Source organism: Panthera pardus, unplaced genomic scaffold (genome assembly GCF_024362965.1).
Source record: "Panthera pardus isolate Hobbes unplaced genomic scaffold, ASM2436296v1 HiC_scaffold_22, whole genome shotgun sequence".
Classification (NCBI taxonomy): domain Eukaryota; kingdom Metazoa; phylum Chordata; class Mammalia; order Carnivora; family Felidae; genus Panthera; species Panthera pardus.
The window spans coordinates 62,138,994-62,160,667 of NW_026526788.1; the positions used below are offsets into that span (position 1 = coordinate 62,138,994).

Below are 21,674 nucleotides of genomic sequence, written 5' to 3' on the forward strand. Positions count from 1 at the left end.
CCCTTGGCAGCATGGCCCGAGCCCCCAGCAGCAAGGGAACATCCGAGGGCAGGTTCTGTGTGACCTGGGGGAGATGAGCCGCTTCCACGCCCCTCCAGGTGCGCAAGCCTGCCGGGGAAGCGAGGATGTGATGTGCATAGGTGCCATCGTTTTTACTACACCCACCTCCTCTGGGTGACACATCGGGTTAACATTCTGTTGTTCCATCTATTTTGGGGGCTCTAAACTCTGGCCCCCATTCTTTTTGCCTTGGCGTAAAAGACCCTTCGTGTCTCGTCCACTTAATTTTTCACCTTTTTTTTGGTCTACTTAATTTTTTCTTGCTGTTTCTCCCATCACTCCTCCTCCCACATGAAGTCCCAGGTAAATGGAAGCGCTTTTCATTCTGAGAAAGCTCTGTGCCCCTCATACTTTCAGGCCTTTGTGCATTGTGTTTCTTCTGTCTTTGCAAGATCTACTCATCCTTCAAAATTCTGCTCAGATACCTCCTCTTCTGAGAAGCCCTCTTGACCAGCCCCTGGCAGGCTTGACCTTCAGGGCTCTTTCTCCTATAGTCAGCTTTGTCCGTAGTGCCAATGAAGCCCTTGTTGAAATTACCTTGTGAAATTGTGATTGTTTGTTTGTATATCTGCCTCTTTATCCCCGTTGGAAGTTCCTCGAATCATGTCTTTTAATTATCCCTGCCGCAGGGCCTTTGCATGTGCTATTGGATTTTCATGGAACACCGTCATCCTGTCACTGTTCACAAAATGGGCCCCGTATCAACCCTCAGATCTCAGCTTAGATGTCACCTTGTCAGAGATGCCTGCCCTGACTCACCTTACCCCTAGATGATTATTTATTACAATACCCTGTTTTCTCTTACAATAGTTTATTCGTACCTGAAATTTATTTCTATTTTGTCAGTCTTCACCACTGGAGGAGGCACCAATGAAGGCAAGCCCCTCTTGGCTGGTTCACCATCATGTCCCCATGTCTTGGCCCAGAGCCATTTGTGGATAAGCTGGAGAAAGGCATTTGTGGAGAGAGGCACGTGCAGCAGAAACACTGAAGGCCAGGAGAAAAGGAATTCCAGATCAGGATTCCCTAGAGGTGGTTAACAGAGAAGGGATGTGGGGCTGATTTCTCTGTAACTGTACCTTCCCATCTTGTCTGATCGGAGCACATACCTCCAGTGTGTACCATTATCATTTCTTTCCCTTTGTACATTTTAGTTTTAATACATGTTTCCTTGGAATTCTTCCATTTGGTTACTGTCTAACCAACAGGAACGTCCTTGTTCTGCAAATATGTAAGGTGTTTGATGAACAGCGGCTAGAGTGCCTGGGTCAGCTCTGGGATTTGCACACCAAAGGTCTGGAGTGGCCTTTGTCCCTTGCCTGCAGGTGGGAGATTCCCTTATAAATGTGGGAGCACTCAAAAAGGCCCATTCTTGGTGGTGACGCCTTTCTCTGGACCCTGGAACCCCTCCAGGTAAGGGTGTGGACTTGAGGATCCGAGCATTGACTCCGAAGTCTAGTCCCTGGAGCCCCTGCTAAGAGGGTAGGCCAGCCACCCGGGGAAGGGCCCTGAGAGATTATCCGCTCAGAGCCCCATGCCTTCTTACAGGGGGAAACCATGGCTCACAGAGAAGAAATACTTTGCCCAGAGTCACAGGGTTGAAGCAGGACCAGAACCCAGGTTTTGTGTCACCTCCTCTGGGCGCCTCACCCTCATCTAGCGAGACCCTCATGTGATGCAGGATGTTAGTTCAGAAGTGCACACTTCAGTACCGCAGGACGCTTTATGTTTATTTTCATTGTACAAAACTAAACCTTTTCTTCTTCCACATTCCTCCTCTCCCTCCTCTTCAGCAGCATGAGAACACTGAGCAGATGAAGGCAAAGTCTTGGGTTCGAGCATAGTGGGTAGGCAACAGGTGTTTCCTAGTGATCCACGATCCAAACGAGTACCGTGGAGCCCTGGCTGCTCCTCTTGGGACCAGACAGACTGTACGGAGGGCCCCCCTCTGTCAGCAACCATCTGATGGTTTCCTTATGGAAGAGAGCAGCTACGTGTGTTCAGAGCACTTTGGTTTTCAGGTACAGATTACAAAAGGCTGTTTCTATGTAGTTAACCTTTTGAGGGGTCTGCTAGAAAACTCTTCTGCAGGCTGTTTTGGTTCAGGTGTGTGATTGCAGCTGGCTCTGACCACCGCATCGTTCCAGGACACTGTCCAGGGGACCGGCCTGGCCAGAAGCCTGTGGGCAGCTTGCCTGCAGGGCTGTTGCCCTCCTGACATGCAGTGAGGGATGGGGAAGGAAGGATTCCATGGCAACAAGGCTGGAGAGCCCTAGCGCCATGGTGTCATAGCAACCAAATAGAGGAATTCTATCCACATAGTGACAGGGGGACCCCTGGACCTATCAGACTCAGCTGGCCCACTGCATTAGCAACCAGGCTGTGGCCTCCTATGATGAGAGTTGGGTGGGAGGAGGGTGCGAAGGTTGGAAGAAGTTGTTTTGTGTGTGGGTTTAGAAAACTAAAAAAAAAAAAAAATTATTGAGAGAAACAAATAAAGAAGGCTCTGTGGGATAAGTACCAATAAAAGAGAAAGGAATCAGGCCTGGCTTTGTATTGCATACCCTAGGAAATGTGTGTTGGTTCATCTCTCTCCTCGCTTGGGGCATTGAGTTTTCCCCGTTTCATGCCTGGTCTGGAACATTTTACCTTGGAGACAACACTCGTTGCTGGTTTTCCTCCTCTCTCTCCTAACATTGTTCTCTGTTCCTTTTGCTTACTCAAGACATGGGAGGAGGTGTTACAGTAGCAGTCATTGGCCGTTCTGTCCCTCACCGTATGTGTCCGCGCTGTATGGCTTGTGATGTTTCAATGTGTGTCTGTTTTGGCTAACTAAATGGACTGTGGTACTTGACCCCTTACCCCATTGTCTGGTTTTTACTGGGCAGCGTGGACACATGCAGATATTTGTGAGTTGACCAGGACCCGGTTTGGGGTCAGGTGATTGGGTACAGGCTTTAATGTAAAAGGTATCTTTTAGGGGCACCTGGGTGGCTCAGTTGGTTAAGTGTCCGACTTTGGCTCAGGTCATGATCTCGCGGTTTGTGAGTTCGAGCCCCGCGTCGGGCTCTGTGCTAACTGCTTGGCGCCTGGAGCCTGCTTCGGATTCTGTGTCTCCCTGTCTGTCTGCCCCTTCCCTGCTTGTGCTCTGTCTCTCTCTGTCTCTCAATAATAAAATAAACATTAAAAAAAAATTGAAAGGTGTCTTTTAGCAGCCTTGCAGTCTTTCTGAGATGGGACCGTCTCAGCATGGATCTGAGCCTTCATTCTTCTTTCTCATCAGTTGTGGAAGGGTAGGGAGAATGGAAGATATGGGAAGCCCTGGGGAGAAAAAACAGAGGGAAGCATGGACTACAGCAGGGAGGTCTGTGCCTATATCAGCAGAGAAAAGAAATGTGGTCTTTGACTTTCCAGCCATAAGTTTGGATTATAGGCACCTCAGTGGTCAAGATGCAAAGTGTCTTTGAGGCCTTTGGGCATGATGGATCCAGTTTTCTGTGTATACACAGTGAGATCCTGTAAAGTTAGGCCATGGCTTATATTTCTCTATCCCCCATGCCATCTGCACAGGGATGGGCCCCCGTATTTGGATGCCTTGTATTTGTTGAATGATACTGTTCTTGTCCTTGTCAAGCTTACACTCTACCTAAGAAAATGGAGCATCTCTCCATGGATTACTTACTCCCAGGGACATTAATAGACTACACGTTTTCCAGTGTAAAATAAGGATTTGCTGGCTACTGCATGAATGAATGTTTGGAACATATGGGGGCAGGCATTAGAGATTTGGAGATTGGGGAAGTTAAGAAAAAAGAAAGAGGTCGTGAAAACCAACCCTGGTGCTCTAGGCTGTGAAGAAAAGTATGCCTGTATCCTAGGGGACCTCAAACTTCAGTTGGGTCAGATTCATCTAGAAATCTGTTTAAATATGCAGCTTCTAGGGCCCTGCTTCAAAGATTCTGGCTCAGGAGTCCTGGGAATCTGCATTTTAAACGAGCTACCTGGGTGACTCTGCTGGAGGTCAGCTGGGGACCACACACTTAGAAACACTTAGAAACAAGGGCACTCCTCATATAGCAAAGCCTCTGTGAGCCACATGAGCTTCAAGACTTGCTCTTCTTAGGGGATTCACAGATAGGTTTAATAACAGAAAGATAGCATCTGTGGGGCTGGCAGATCTGGGAGCCTTGCCTTCTCTGGTAGAGGAGAAAGCACCAATGTTGTCTTTATGTTTAATTGGTGAAGCCAAGAGGTAACGGCAGGTGGCTGAGCTCCAGTATGTGGATTGGGAAGCCCTCGCTGGGTGTGTGAGCCTCACAGGCGGGGAGGGTGAGCTCCTGTCGTTTCACGGGGGCCACACTGTGGGAGCTGTGAAATGCAGGACAGGATAGGGAATTTCGGGGGAGGATTTGCTGTTTTAGGGGTTGTCTCTAAATAGGGAAGGAAAACCATTTATAAGTCAACCTACTTCACAGAAGGTTCAGAAAAACCCAACCCATCTACCACACTTTCATTCATTCTGACTTTTCCTGCTGCAGTTGGGTTGTTGGGAGGGTGCTGACGATTATATTAACCACCCTGATAGTAATAATCAAGAGCTTACACTTACTAAATGCTTTCTGTACATGCACAGTGGTAAGCACTTAATGTTCATCATCTCATTTAATCTTCACATTGACCCTGGGAGGTCTGTGCTTTTTCACTTCCCACTTAACACTGGAGGAAACTGAGGCTTCCAGAATAGAGATTTACAGCTGGTGATGGATGGATCTGAGGTTTGATTACAGTCCCTTTGTTGGAAGCATTATGCATGGAGACTGTTTGATTCAGCTTCCTTCTCTCCTCTCTTATTATCTTCTCCCATGTGCCAAAATGTTCGTTCTCCTCCATCCAGTTTATCCTGTATAGTTTCTAGTCTTACTATGGAACATGGATAGTAGAAATGGAGTGGAATAAATGGATCTTTTAAGCATGCATGTGAAGCAAAGCCTTTCAGTAAACACACAGTGCAAATAGGATGAGCACAGGGTTCTGTGTAAGGTCCTTCATGGCAGAGGTGATCACAGAATAACGGGGCCTTGATTATCCATGTGGTTGTTAGCAAAGCCCTTCTTCTGTGTTTGTGACAGATCTCTTTGGCTTGATAGATTCCTTCTAGTGTCAGATTCAAGACTCCCCTCACCCCTTTTGTCTTGGTGGGCGGATGGATATGCTTATCAGCATAAAGGTCCAAATTGCAAGTGTGAGATCCAGTACCAAAAGCTACCCTTCTCTGAGTCAGGTGCCCTAAGTGGGTACTTGGTTTGGGGTGCAGCATGGCATTAGGGGAAGACTTTTGGAAGTAGATATTCAAATCCTGCCTCTCTGTTTACCTCGGGCTAATTTCCTTGTTCACCATGGTTATTACTAGTGAATGCGGTGGATGCAGGATGAGCCTTTCTTTTCCCCAGCTGCCGGCTGCTGAGTCTTTCCCCAAGAGTCACCCTCAGCATAAGACAGCTGCCTCACCCAAGGTCACACCTATTCCCTGGGGGTAGCCTGTGTCCACATCAAAGGTATAATGGCTTGGCATCTTGACCTGAGGCCGGACAATTCCAGAACTCCTGTGGATGGGTAGAGGCCTCTGTTGTGGCTGCATCATCCCTCTGTCTTCCCAGAGGGGGAGACTTCATGTCCTTCTGCCCAGGCCCCAGGCTTCACTTCTCCTTGGCCACTTGTCTTGAGCCTCTCCCCTGAAAACACCCTCCCATATGCAAATCTCTGTTTCAGAGTTCTGGGTACCCAACCTAAGACACTTCTGTTTTGTGATCATTAAATGAGATCACTGATTCAAGTGCCTAGTGTAGTGCTTGAAAAGCAGTAGGACCTCTGTAAATGTCCCTTTCATGTTGTTAGCTTTAACATTTCATAAAATTTATAGCTATGAAATTTGAAGCCACTTTTCTGTATTTTGGAAAAATACTGAATATGCAGTCATGATCAGGGCTCAATAAATTTCAGTGAAAGTAGGAATTCTTTGGAGCTATGAAGGAAGCTTTCCTATTGATTCATGTCAAACTTCATTGTAAGAAATGTTTGGGACATTTGGATCAGCTCTGTGTAATGGAATATTATTGGGGTAATTTTTAAAAAACATTTTACTAGAAACCATATGTTCTCTGAAGGATCTTCCCAAAGATATCTTTTCTTTTAGGAAGATCTTAACCAAACTCAATCTTTTAGTGGGGAATTAATGAGGAAAGGAAGTGCTATAAATCCAGTAGGGGAAGTGGGAATGTGTTATCATCTGCATCTGCTCTTTCAATCCTCCAAATGTGCGTGTCTACGTGTGTATCTCTAAGAGAGTATTTGCGGTTTCTTATTTGCTGGAACATTAGGGAACTTAGCTGATGGTCATCAGTGGGAGTGGTTAGGATATTGGAGGCTCCATTGAGAGAAGAAGTTCTAGTATATCGTTTTGACATAACCTTTTGTAGGTGATCATAACAGAAGTAGAAATAAATGGAAAGAAATTCATGCATTACTGGAATGTATAATGCCTCTCAACACAAATTTGGTGTCCTAGAAGTAACCACTATCATAAGTTTAGCATATGTATTCCTCAGATTTTCTCTCTATGTATGATTATATTCATATAGATTAATGATATATGTGTGTGCATATGTACGTGCATATATGTATGTGTGTATATATATTTTTTAATGAGGTCCCATCATAAACTCTACTGTGTAACTTTTTTCCACATACTCTAATTGGACATCTTTCCAGATCTGTATATGTAAATCTCCTTCATTCTTTTTGATGTCTGTGCACAATACTCCATTGAGTGGCTGCACCCAAATTTATTTAAGATTTCCATTGGTGAGGATCAAAGTTGTTTCCATATTTTCAATATAGTGAACCAAGCTGCAGTGAAAGATCCTTGTTCCTACATCCATTATACCATTTAAATAAATGACCCTCAGCTCACAGAGGGCTGGATGCACAATAGGCACCGAATCAATAATTGTTGAATTGATTTCAAGGCTCGGTGCAGCTTGAGGAGAGATTAAAAGGCCTAGCTGTGCTTAGTACGCAACCAGGCACTGAGTTTTCAGGAGACATTGACCATCAGGGATAGATTTGGACAAGAAAGAGTCTGGTGCACTGAAGTCTTTCTTGGTGAAAGTTTGTTTTGGTCTGATTGTCCAGGCCCTGGTCCTGCTAGACATTCGCTTTGATGTCACAAAGAACCTTTCCTGTATGGTGGGCTTTGCCTGTACCATGGCATTAGGATATCTGGTGTTTTCTTCCTTTACAGTTTGAGGGTATGGGCTTTGATCTGAGCACATATGCTGACGATCACACGGCTGTCACCCAAGCCAGTTTAAATGTTCACAGGTGTTCCAGGCTTTACAGATGAGAGGGCTGTTCAAAGGGAACAGGTGCATCACGCGGGTGCTGAGCCTCCAACATGTAAATACTCTTTGAAAATGATCCCCTATGAATAGTTAATTTTAAAATGCATCCAGAACACACTCTGTGACATAATAGTTGATCTATAACCCCATTAATGCATCTAAGTGAAGGGTTTAGTGATGCCATTTAGCATATTCATAGTCCTGTCTGGGGTTTAATTATGTCAGCCAGGAGCCCACGCAAGCCCAGTGCACCTGATGCTGCCTGCCCCCATTGTGCTTTAGCACAGGGCAACTTTTTAAGGTGTTTTGTGCTGTATTAACCTCAAGTTCAGCAAAGGAGGTTTTCATGAAGGCCACTAATTGGAGCATCTCTCCAGGAAATCATGGGCCATGCCAATCCACTATGCAACACTATCATTTTGTCAGAACCCTCCCTCATTTCCTTTGCACGACATTCTTGTGGATCAGGACAGATGCGGAACCTGAGAGTCAGAGTTTACTGGCTTATGCAAGGTCCCATTGGATCAGTGATAGGAAACCTAGGACCAAGTTTCCTGTTTTGAAGTCCTTGGACCCCTGCAAATAACAACCACTGGACATATCTAAGTTGTGTACATAGACCGTGTACATTGAAACACACTACTTGGAGCCCAAAATGAATTCCATGTGTTCAGATTCCTTGGTGAGAATTTCTAGGGTTTTAATTCACTTTTGGTATTCAACAGCCCTCTTACTGCCACTCTCATGGTTCAGTCTATTGCTGACTGTTCTCTTTAGCACAGGTGCATACACACGTGTATCAGCTCTCACAAATTAAATAGAAAGTCATTTAGGAGGAAAGAGGAGCGATTTCATTCTAAGGAGACTTAATTAGACCCCTTACCAAACAAATGGCTGTTGAATGCTCACCCTGCGTGACTCTGGCCTGGACACAGGGAAGGAAACCCAGCTGTGCAAAGAAGTGTTCCTATACTGAGGAGCTTGCGATCCAGTTGAGGAGATGAGAAGATGATTAAGTGACACAGGGAAGCGTGTCACCAGTTGCCCATCATGAGCCATGGAGTTCTCTCCTTCCCCAGGATTTTGGAGGACGTGGGGTCCCTGTGGGGTGGAGGAGTCAGGGAAGCAGCATGGGTCCCTTTAGTCTCCCAACAGAAAGGTCTTAGAGGCTACGTAACACTTAGATGAAGGGAATGGGATAACACTTAGATGAAAGGAATGGAGAAAGGAAGTGCATTCTAGGACCCTACTAGCTCCATGAATTTGAGGCTCAGTGAGGAAATGTCAGATACTCATAAGCAGAGGTGATGCCTCGCGTGGCTTTGGATCATGTTTGTTAGCTTCCAAGGCAACTTACAGAGTGCCTAAATCACTGATTTCTAGGACTTTTTTGGACAGAAAAGGCCCAAGGGTATATATGTAAAAGAATGAAGGCCTGGGCCACCAAAATATTTTGCAGCTGATTACTCTGGGCTTTGGCTTTGGTGTCCCTGATTACTGGGTCACCACCCCTATGTCCCCACTTTATCATTACCATCCTTGGATGTGTGGGCAGAGCTCAGGAAGGGACATCATGCTTGTGTAGGGAAGACTAGTCCTCAGGGCTCCTCCTCAAGAATATAAAACTAATCGTACATATGGACCCCTGTTCTACCAAGTATATGCCAGGTAGCAAACAGGTACAAACTCTAGAGGAGAGAGTTAGCCCTAGGCTAGGATGCCTAGTTTTGTTTCAAGTAAGAGGTGGGAATTAGGCCCCTGGAGACAGGCTGGGATTGGATGGCTGGATATATGAATGGGATATGGGTGGGAAGACCATTCTGGGCCAAGAGAACCACCTGAACAAATCCTGGGGCAGCAATGTGATGGTCTTTCTGGGAAAGAGCGAGCCAGTGTTTCTGGAGGGTAGGGTACTTGTGGGATCTTAGGAGGAGGAGAAAGTCACTGTAATATGGGAGTCTTTAATATCATTTTAAAAGATTTAGGAATTTGGATACAAAGTATTAAAAGTTATAATCAGGAAAAATAGATAAAAAGATAACCAGGAAACTTGCTTGGCAAAACATAATAGGAGCTAACAGATTTTTAAAAATATGCCAGATTTTAAAAGATGGATGATTTACAGTTACTCATTAGGATAATTGCATCTGGATGCAATGTGAGCTTTATTCTAGAAATAATATATTCCAAGATTCTTAGAAATTATTTTCTCACCCAATGCTAAATAAAAATGTAATAAATAACCATTCAAGAGGCTGTTGACATATTGCAAACGTAACATGTCATGGAACAGAACGGAGGCAGAGCACTGCCTAAGGCCATGCTTCAGATGAGTGAGTGCTTGGGCAGGTGCTGAGCTGTGATTTTAGGGGTGGGATGGGTTGCCATGAGCCTCCCACATTCTGTCACTTGACCCCTCCGTGAAGCTAAACGAGATGGCTTGAGATGTGCATTCACTGTACTGGTAAGGAAGCTTTGGGTGGCAAGTGACAGAAGCTAAACTCAAACTGGTTTAAGTCCAAATGTTTAACCAAACTAAAAAATTAACCAAAACTCAACTAAGATGTCTGGAGTGGATGTAGCTTCAGTTGTGGCAGGACCTAGAGGCTCAGTGTGGTTAAGAGTCTGTCTTTTTCTCTCCTGCTTCCAACTCTACTTTCCTCCTGGTCAGCTTCCTTTTCAAGCAGGCACTCTCCATGTGGTGGGTAAGATGGCCATTCAGAGCTTGCACTGATGACAAGAGAGTCAGTCTCTCTTCTCCTTTCCCTCCTCATCCTCCTCTCCCTTTCATTATTTTTCTTTCTGAAAAAGTTGTTCCTACTTGATTCCTGTGTTCACCCCAACACTGGGCTAATTACCGGTCAGCTTGAGGAGACAGCACTCTCTAATTGAGAGCACTGCTCAGCAGGATAAAATGGAGGGGATAAAATGAAGAAGCAGTTTCCCAAAGATGTGGGTACAGACCAGATCAGAGAGAGAGTGAGAGAGAGTGGCTCGGATCAGGGTGATACCAGCTGATGCTTGCTATCATGGGGTGGGGCCCTGTGGTCCTACGGCCTTAGATGCTCTCTGATCCACACCATCAGCCCCATACCTGGAACAAAAGCAGGGACTTTTCTTAGCCTGAACTGCAGTGAAGGATGTGGGTATCAGAGGCAGGGACCTATTGGATCACATAGTCAACTGCAATCCAAGCTTTTTTGCTGGACAAAGTGACTAAACTTTACTTTGAATTTCCACCTGAAATTGTAGAAAAAGCTACTCATACTGATAGAAAGTAATAATTGCTTAGAGGATGAAGATTTGAAGGTTTTCTCTTAGAGATTACCAAAATTTAATCTATGAAGAGTTTTCCATCGTGTGTTGCCATATTTGGAATAAGGCTTTGTAGTAGATGAGTTAATAGGTCATTTGCTTGTGACACCCTGGTTTTGTTCTCCTGTGTCATGTTTATATTTACTGAGCCCCACCTCCTTGGAGAACGTACATGTAATGTTTAGCCTGTCCCTGTGAGGGGCTCTTAAAAAGCTCACAGCAAATGCTGTTTTGTGCATCCTTTTCACATCACTGGTTTGGAGGAGGGAGATAAGGGGTAGGAGATGGATATGATTTTCTCCATTTGGTTAGGAAAGTAAAACATAGGGAGGGTTAAGAAATTTGCAAGGGAATATTAGTGGCAAAGCCTAAAGATAGAACATGGCACTCCTCATTTGAAATCCGTTTTCCTAACAATCGGGCGCTGTCTTTTCTGATTTCAATATGCTGTTTCCTTTCAAAAGAGTAGCACCTTGAGCGTTCAGTTTCACGGGAGGGTCCTTTCAGATCCATTGGTGAGCCCAAAAGATAATAGCCAAGAAATCATTTAATGAGATCTGGACCATTTTATAAGGCATGCTGAGTTTCCATTTATTTGTAGCGCTGCATTCAATATGCACTTCTCTGATTTTTCTTTTAAAATAAAGTAAAAAAAAGTTTGTTTTCTGTAGTTTTTCTAATGATTGCTAATCGTAAATGCACTGGTAATGAAAGGAGTGGATATCTAGTTCAAAAGTTCAGGCAAGAGTAGATATTATTGACAACAGGCTTCTAAGCAGGTATCAAATGCTGAAGTAATTGGTTTGTGATATATATATATATATATATATATATATATATATATATATTTTTTTTTTTTTTTTTTTTTTTTTTTTTTTGTATTGGGTGGAAAATGATCTTTCCCACCTCATTGAACATCAGTAGTACTTTGTTTCATTTCTGCTGCTGCTGCCCTTGTTGTTGTTAAGTGAGCTAAGTGAATCTAATATGCCAGGAGTTGGCAAACTCTTTTTGTAAAGGGACATAGGGTGCTTTTGTGGGCCATAGGGTGAATTACTCGATTCTGCTGTTATAGTGTAAAGTTGCCATGTGCAAATATGTACATGGATGGGTGAACCTATGCTCTAATAAAGCTTTATTTACAAGAACAGATGGGGGGCCAGATTTGGCCCATGGACAGTAGTTTGTAGACCATTGGTGTGCACAGTCTGCTGGAGTCTACGTGGGTTCCTCTACCTGAGCACACCTGAAGCACAACTGTGTTTTCACAGTGTTCCTGCAGTCTCCATCCTTCTCGCTTCCTGTTTCCTGCGCAAGTGTGTTATAGGATTCAATTTCAAGTGGTATTTCCAAAAGCCCCTTTTCTAGTGGCTGCGTTTCCATCTTAAGGGCACTGGACCTTGGACTGGACTCAGGGGCCTGATCTTAGCTCTGCAGAAGCAAAGAAAAATCTTTCTGCTTAATGCTGGAGTTCGGATACATCCTCTAGCAAAATGACACTCAACAAATGTTGGTGAGTCCTAGGCTGAGTGACCCTGAGGAAACTACCTAACCTTAATGAGTTTATTGTCAACCGTAAGAATATCCACCTTTCTCTCCTCATGGGGCTGATGTAAGGATTACCCATTCATCCCATTTTTCTTTATTAAGCACCTACTTTCTGCCGTTGCTTTGGCTAGGCACTGGGGATGTACTGGTGAACACAACACTTACCAAGGTTACCTTCAAGGGTTCAAATTAATATTAAAGGAGATAAAACTTCAAATTGATTGATTATACAAAGATTTAAATTTTCCTGATCCTTTTAAACCAAAATTATGCCAAAGACCAAGGGAGATATTTGGTTCCTTATTTAGAAGGTGAACTGTAATGAAAGCCAGTGGGAGGGTGGTTTAGGTAGAATGATAAGGATTGGGGGTGAGGGCAGGGAGAAAATGAAAACAAAATGTGTTAGAGTGGCCTGATGAAGCTGCTTCCTACCAGAGTTCCCTTCTGAAAGAAATCAAAGAGATTTTTCAACTCCATCTGGGCTCTAAACCTAAGGAGATTACCACTAAAGTCAGCTAGTGGAGGGTAAAAATAAGAGTGTAGGAGGATTCATTTTGAAACGTTGTCAGCAACCAGCTGGAAAAAAATAGCAGTTACTGTGATTACTAGGAAATTTCTTGGAAGGTGTAGAGGTGTTTATCAGGTAATCTAATCTGTCACCCATTTCAGTGGCATTCGGGTGGTTGGATAAGCATTTCAGTTTAGAAGGAAATAGCACCAAACAAGAGAGAAAAGAACATGGTTATTTTCAACTCTGGGTCATCTTGGGCAGCATGGATTTCTTGTCAATCAGATCTGATAGCCTGTTCCAGTTCACTGTTGTGAGATTTTCTGAGAAATAACTTTGGGCCCTGCATGGGGTTGGAAAATGGGGGTGGGGTAGGGGTGGGGGTAGGTACCAAAGCACAGGCAGACCCTGGTTTTAGCCTTCTGAGAATCTGCTTTCTGGAGAGTGTGTGTGAAGAGGCTATGGAAAGTGTGATGGGCCACCTTCCACCTCAAGCAGCAAGGAAGTATGTCTCATGAGGGCTGATCTCAGCATGGTACCTGGCAAACTACGGGTGTGCAAATCATTGTGGAAAGAATGCCACTGTATGTTTGGTGTTCAGTCACAGCAACTCATTTGGAGACTCACAGATGCACCTTGTGCCTTTATAGTCGTGGCTCTGTGTGCTTGGAATACCCTTCACCCCAACTTTGCCATGCTAGCTCTTTCTTCTTCTTCAAGACTCTGTGCACATTTCTTCTCCCTGAAGGTTTCTTTTCTCTTTCCCTTTCCCGCCTCCTCCACCACAAGCTTGATTCAGATATTCTTACTTACCCCCTCTGCCTCTATCTTCCCATTCCACGTGCCTCTGTTACAGCCTGTGACTCACTGGATTGTGGTTGTTAGTATCTTACAGTGGAGACCAGTTGCTGGTACTTGAAAAATGTGTGTGAAATTTGCAGAGTCGTTAAAAAAGTACACACAGAGCCTGAACATATTATTTTAATGTAACACCGAGAGATGTATGTTTATTTACCCATTTTTTATTTTTTTAAATGTTTGTTTATTTTTGAGAGAGAGAGAGAGAGAGAGAGAGAGTGCAAGTGGGGGAGGGGCAGAGAGAGGGGGACACAGGATCCAAAGCAGGCTCTACACTGACAGCAGAGAGCCCGAAGCAGGGTTTGAACTCATGAACTGTGAGATCATGACCTGAGCAGAAGTCAGACGCTTAACTGAGCCACACAGGTGCCCCTGTTTACCCATTTAAAAAAAAAATTTTAATGTTTATTTATTTTTGAGAGAGATAGAGATCGAGTGCAAGTGAGGGAGGGGCAGAGAGAGAGGGAGACACAGAATCCGAAGCGGGCTCCAGGCTCTGAGCTGTCAGCACAGAGCCTAAGGTGGTGCTCAAACCCATGAACTGTGAGATCATGACCTGAGCCGAAGTCAGATGCTCAACGGACTGAGCCACCCACGCGTAGTCTATATTTAAAATACAGACAGGCTCGGGGCGCCTGGGTGGCTCAGTCGGTTGAGTGTCCGACTTCGGCTCAGGTCATGATCTCGCGGTCCGTGAGTTCGAGCCCCGCATAGGGCTCTAGGCTGACAGCTCAGAGCCTGGAGCCTGTTTCAGATTCTGTGTCTCCCTCTCTCTCTGACCCTCCCCTGTTCATGCTCTGTCTCTCTCTGTCTCAAAAATAAATAAAAACATTAAAAAAATTTTTTTTTAAATACAGACAGGCTCTAGGTCTTTTCTTTGCATGTTGGTCTACTGATTAGCCTTCTAGGTCTTGGGGCTTGTTTAAATCACACCTGTAACACATCATCTCTACTTTCCAGTTCCTGATTTTTTTTTCATGGAGTAAGAAGACATTGGGAAAACAATTAAAAGATTCTGGGTCTTCCCTACACCCAGTATTTTATACTTTTCCTGTTCACAGCTAACTTAACCACATGTTTTAATGACTCACCTTTATCAGCTCTTTGCAAAACATTCAAGTAAGCTTTTATAGAAACATGGATTTTTTTGGTCTTCATCTTCTGTTGATTTACACACTGTTTAATTTAATTATCATAACAAGTATGACAGCTATACATAGTTTGGAGAATAAATGCAATTAGCTGTCATGAACGCATAATGCAGCTGGGGGGAGAAGTAATGCTTGGGTGTACGAGACTGGGGTAACATGTGACTCAGTTGGTAGGACTTGAGTGAGGTGGGCATCAGAAGCAAGGAGAGAATCAGTTAATCCAGCAGGTCGGTTAAGCAAAGTTCCGTTTAGGGAGCATGTTCTTGGTTGAGCTAGTATGGTACCTGTTCAAGCAGGTGTTCAATAATTTGTTATATGGATACATGAACGATCCAGTAAGTGAAGGAGAGAATTTTTGGGGATACCACTTTTATAGGCCACTGGTATTTGAACTCATAATTGGCCATCTCTATCTTATAAGGAGTGCTGAACCCATATCAAAAGGCTAGAACTTTTCCCACCATCTTTGAAATGAAGAGGTGAAGGGAAATTTCTCTCCAACAAACAAGGCACAGATTTTGGGGGGAGGCTGCAAGCTGGCTCCCCAAACCCCTGCCCCAGCTTTTAACACAACTGCTGTCTTGCTGATGAATTAAGTGTCTCCCATGGTCCCTGGATACTGTGTCTGCCATTACTTCTTATTTCAGCCCCTTCTACTTTGGCTCTGAAACCTGTGAAATGTTCAGGGACTGGAGTTTCTAGAGATATATACCACCAAAGGAAACTATTTGTATTAAAATTCTCTGTGTTGTAAACCCTTTTAATGAATCTGGTTTCACTGCAGCGTATGGAACATCAGCTGGCGAGGGAGGCTGCGTACACATCAGGGCCCCATTTCTGATATAGTCCCACTTCCCTGTGGATGTTTTACCTTACCTGTAAGGAGACACTGGCAAGAAGCTTATGTATATGTGTGATACACCACGCACGCGCGCACACACACACACACACACACACACACACACAATTATTTTCCCCCTAAATATGAAACGGGTAAGTATGAGTACAGGGAGGATTGATATAGATATAGGGTCACCTCTTGAAAACCAAGGATCATGGAGAGACACAGACTGAAGCTTTTAGTGTGTGTGTGTGTGTGTGTGTGTGTGTGTGTAGTGGTTAAATTAATAGAAGCAAAATCTGTCTGAGTCATAGCATAGATCGGACACTCTGTGGCTTATCCACAAAACGGAGTGGAATGAGTTAGATCCAAGAAGCAGAAAAATGTGGGGATGTGGTGGCTAAGGGTGTATCTCCTAGTTTCAGAGAGTTCTGGGTTCAAGCTCTAGCTCTCTGCTTGTTCGCTATGTGGCTAGGTCATTTAGCTTATAGGTTTGCTTTTTAGTCTATCGAAAAGAGAATGATCGCTCTTCACAGAACTGGTGGGATGATTGGATTTTTATATGGAAAGTAATTCACACAATGCCTGCTCCACAGTAAAACACTTAAAAATGTGATATTCTTATAAACATTAGTTGTATCTGGAGACAGGACAATTTTGTCCTGCTATCAGGGCACTTTTTTGGGCTACTTGGGATCAGGAGACCTTTAATGAACTAGAACCTCTCTGATGAACACTGTGTAGTACAAAGTATAATCTAGACATTTTGAAGGTGGAAGGTCAAATAAGTAGATTTCAAGATTGCATGATACAGATTTTCAATATAATAGGAGAGCTAATAATATCCATGGAGAAGGACAGAATTGCATTCAAAGAAAATATATAAATGAGTATCACTGATGAGCTGCCATCCCTTGACCAAGGTCAAGATACCTTGGTCAGTTTGTTTCCTCTGCTTTAATCTCTGATATTCTTAACTCAGGCAGGGGCTGAGAGCTGGCAAGAATGTATCTGCTTCATGTCTATTTCAGAAACCAGAATAGAATGCCTGTTGCTTCCCCTCCCCCTCCCCCAGTCCGATGCAAGCCTGTTCTTTATCCCTTATATCAGGAAAGATTCACCTATGACCGTCTTGAGACCTAATGTCAGATACACTCGGGATGCAGTTCTTTTATTGCTGAGAAGATTGGGACTTTACACGTGAGAGAGGTTGAGATGAATGAGTTTCCATTGTATTTATAGAAACTCAGTGCAATATCTCCCAAGGTATAAATAGAACAATGGAGTGTTGACAAAGGAGCTGGTTTTCTGTAACTGTGGAAAACCTGCAATTATTCCTGGAACTATACTCATTGTTTATCTGCATCTGAATTTTAATAAACAGGGCTCTTGCTGCTTATTCATGAATTTTCAAATGGAAATATATCTCCCATTATTATCCCCTTCTTGTGAGTCAGGCCTCATCTTGCAAATTTGCAGCTGAGTAAATATACGGAACATTAGCAGCAATTAGATAATTGGTGCCCTGGATAAACCCACCCGCAGCTGTGAATGAATATGGACTGTACCAGTGTCACCTGGTGCGGCTTCCTGATGGCACTGCATGCCACCACAGCCTTGCAATTAAGTATAGACGTTTACCAGCCCGTGTCCTGGCCCTCCTTCCTCCTGAGAGACCCAAGGTAGCAAAATAAGGGAGGTTCCTCATTGTCCATGTGAATCACTGTACAATGAAAGAGTAGATGCTAGAGACTTAGTTAAAAAAAAAAAAAAGGAGAGTAGGTTCATTTATCTTTGCTTGACTGTTTGGTAAATTGCTGGTGGTAACTTGTTTGCTGCATGCAGACAACAAAAATTCATGCTTACGTTCTGGGTTGGGGAGAAAGGAAGTTGGGTTATAACTCCTGTCTTTCTGTAAACCTCCCCAAACTTGAAGCTTTGAGCTGGTCATTTTTTCCCGCCCCATCATTGTTTGGGACTCTGACATTGATTTGGGTTTCCTTTCAGCAGGTCATATTTTCCTGTCTCTTCCCTTGAGATTCTATTCCTCCTAGGCTGAACCGGATGCCTTTTCTAAGCGCATTCTTTACTCCTGCCCCTCGGGCAATCACATAGCCCTTTTGAGGTAGCTAATCTTTTTAAAATTTTTAACGTATTTTTAATTGCTAGCGACTCCAGGGACACAGTAACGTTACAAAAGGGGGAGTGGCAAGACGGCTTCACCATCGCGTCTTATCACTCTGATGAGGCTCATTCCAGCCCAGTGGAGCTCACCCCTTCGCCCTCCTCTGTCCCGCCTTGTCTCGTCTGCCGCCTCACTTTTGCTTTTGGTTTGAGAGCAATGCTGTCTAGACCTCCAGTCTCTCATTCTTGTTCTGCAGGCTAGCACCTCCCACCCCCATGCTTTCCCAAGTCACTGCTTTCCTTGTGTATGCATACACCTTCTGCGTGTTTAGAAGGAGGCGGCTGCTGTGGGATTTGGAGATAGCAGGGTAGTGGGGAGATTTGGGCTGGGTGTCTGGGCCTATGAATGAGTCACGTGGAATTCATTCATCTCCTGGGGATCATTCCAGGCCATCTCACTCTGTCCCAGCTTAGAACAGGAATGCCATATGGGTCTTGAACAGAACGGCTGGGAGGAAAGCCCTGGGAGAAGCAGCAGTCCTGGCGAGACTTCTTGCCAGCCCTGCTCTGCGTTTTCATGTGTACCGTCCTCCTTTATAAACTTGGGGCACATTCTCTGTCTTCTATGCTTATTTTTGCCACGGTTTTCTTCACATGGCCAATATTTGACATCATTAATATAATGACGAAAGCTATTTCCTATGTGGAGCTCCTACCCTGCTTTACGTATGATTATATGTTATTTCCACAATCCGTGAGATTAATTTTATTAACCCTATTTTATAGATGAGCAACTGAGAGTTCAGAGAGGTTAGTAAACATCTCAAGGTCACACAGCTAGGAAGTGGCAGGGAGGAATCGAAACCCAGGCTCATCTAATTTCAAAGCCCCTATTCTCAAACACTGTGTTGATGGCAGGACTCAAGTCCTTTGGGGCTACAGTTAATGTGTGAATTCTCTGCTTGACAGAGAGATGTGAACTGTATAGTCTGCATTTTAGTTCCTTAAATCATTTGTCCATTTGGGAGAAGACATTAAAAACACAGACTCAGGCAGCAGTGCTTGGTGATGGTGTGTGAGTGTGTGTGTGTGTGTGTGTGTCTTATACCTTGGCTGAATTTTCCCTTCCAGCTAGAAACTAGTTTTCCCAATACTCTCCTCTGGGTTCTCACTGCTGCCAACACATCAGATGCATCAACCACCTGAAACTGGGCTGCAGGGGTAGAATTTATTTGCAGACGTTTTAATTTCCCTGGTGATAAGCAAATTAATTTTGTTGCAACTCTTTAACATTCTAATTGAATGATGGAATGTTTCTGAGTGTGTTTTCCAGATAAAAGGCCGTCAAAGTCTTACCATCCACCAGAAAGAACAGGGTTGGGACCTTGGTTTACAGTTTTCCTTTGCCCGACAGCCCAGCCCAGCCCAGCCCAGCCCAGCCCATCCTATCCTCTGGGCTTGAGAAAAGCCTTTTGGCAGAAGGGTGTCAGCTCTGTAATCCAGCCACACGGCTGGCGGTCACCTCTGCTGGGGAAAGACCTTTACTTCGTTCATTTAATCAGGTATTTCTTGAGTGCTTGTTAATGTATGTAACAGACACTGTTCTAGGCTCAGTGGTGAACAGAACAGACAAGTATCTCTGCCTTTTTTGGGGGGGAGGAAGCAGATGATAAACTAATGAACAAGCGTCCCAAATCATCCTATGAAGAAAAGCAAAACAGGACAACGGATACATAATGTTGAGGGAGCTGTTCCAGAGGACACCCCTCAGGAGACCAGGGAATGAAGTGAGGAAGGGCATTGCAGCCAGGGGGAACAGCAAATCTGAGAGTTTATGTTTGTCGCTAGGCCAAATTACCACGCCCCTACCCTATTGAGAGCAGTGATTTGACCTGAATTGGATCTTGTGTAGCACCTCTTTCTTGTGGCTCCTAGAGGCCTCTTTCAGGGCAGCTCCTTTGGAGATTGCCTGTAACACCTGTGTCTCTCATTTGTTGGGAAGTCTGTTGAAGAAGTAAATAGCATCACCACAAAAAGGCTGTATATGTATGTGAAGCATAAGGCTGTGGTGACGGTAACACGGGTTCACACTTTCTGCCTCTCTTGGCTAAGAAACACTATTTATGGGGAGATGGAACCTGACAATGATGGGAAATTAGGTGGAATGATCACCAGGATCATTCACTGCACATGTTTGTCATTTTCTATTATGTGCAAGAGCCTGTGGGATGGGGTGGGACTGCTTTGGTTTTCATGTTCCTTCAGCAATAATTTTCTATTATTATTATTATTATTATTATTAATTTTTTAAACAAAGACTAGCTGTCATTATTGGGCACTTACAATATGGTAGATGCTTTTCTAAATACTTCATAAGGATTAACTAATCGTCACAATAAGCCTAAGAAATAGGTTCTTTTTATTGTCCACATTTTATGATTGAGAAAACAGAAGCACAGAGAAGTTGGTAATTTTCCTGGGGTTTCCCAGTGCCTAAGTATCTTGTCCAGGTTTCAAACCTGGCTAGTCTGGGTGGACATATCTAGCTAACTGTGGGCCAGACGCTGTGGTAAGGGCTGTAAGCTAAGTGCTCCTATCATCCTCATATGAGAAAACAGGCCCAGAGAGATCACACATCTTACTCAAGGTTACATAGTTGTGTCATCGTGTAGAGGCCAGAATCTAACATGGGTCTTTCTGACCCCAAGGCTGTGTTGTTAATGCCTCGGCCCAGCTGCCCCTTCCATGGCCACACTCACTTTCTGGGGAGCAGAAAGGATCAAGGCTGGTGCCAGCCTGGTGTAGTTTGCCAGCACCAAGCTGTGCCCCCTCTTCAGCCTGGCATTTCCTCAGGAGTTAGGATCCGGGAGAGAACCAGCATCTGGAGATGATGGTGGAGTTGCACTGGAAGGAGTTTGGGAAGCATCACCGGCTGCTGAGTTCAGGGACTCTCTTTTCAGCCTGGGCCTCTAGGTTTGGCTCTGGGACATCTCGAGGATAGTTCAGAGATGGGGGTGTTTGAGCTGAGGGGGGACCCTGCGAGTTCTGTGGGCAGCAGGTGCCAAGGGAAGCAGGAGGTTGCCAGCCACACTGGCTTACCCCACTTTCCCATGCTGCCTATGATGCTCCTGTGGTGCAGCTCAAGGAGCCCAGCTGCCATTGGTAGGTTTTCATCCTTCCTGAGATGCATCTCCAGCTCCTGGAAGTTCCTCCAACCTTCCTTCTTCTGTGATTCTTCCCACAGTAGCAACAATGAAACAAGAGTAACAGATTTCAGTAGTACTTCCCACTTACCAAAGAGGAAGAAGCCCGGCTTCAGAGAGGTTCTCGTCTTGCCAGAAGCCACATAGCCAGTAACTGTGCCCGAATCCAATCCTAGTTGCTTGACTCTTCCCCACTCTGCCACGCCGCCTCTCCAGATCATTTCCTAATTAGTCTATTTAACGGCTCTCTGTCAAGCTGGCTTCAGTTGCCCTTGCAAAGACAAGCCTGAATGAAATCAAATGATTTTACCGCTGAATGAAAACATTTGCACGATGCTGTTTTCTAGGCCATCCTCACATATGGTTCTCTTGGCTCAGGAAGCCAGTGCAGGTTTGGGGCGGGCTGCGGTGGCTGAGGAGGGACAGGACACCCTCCTTGTCACAGGTGAGCCAGTTAGCGATTGTGAGCCTGGCAGATACCTCCCTGCACGGTGGGCGGGTCCAGGGGGAGGAAGGAGACCGAGAAGCTTCCGTGGTGTTTGTGGTGCCCCCCTCTGTCTGAGAAGATGCCCATAGCTGAAGGATGGCTTGCTGCCTTATTCGTCCCGACCCTGCGACCCTCTTTCCCGTGGTCTTGGCCCCTGAATAATCTAAAAGATCACAAAG

General features: G+C 44.7%; 1 protein-coding gene across 1 annotated transcript in view; it reads left to right on the forward strand.

The window, feature by feature from the left end:
- SORCS3 (sortilin related VPS10 domain containing receptor 3) overlaps nucleotides 1–21,674 on the forward strand; it is a 594,679-nt gene that overhangs the window by 42,976 nt on the left and 530,029 nt on the right. The gene's annotated exons all lie outside the window — the stretch shown is intronic.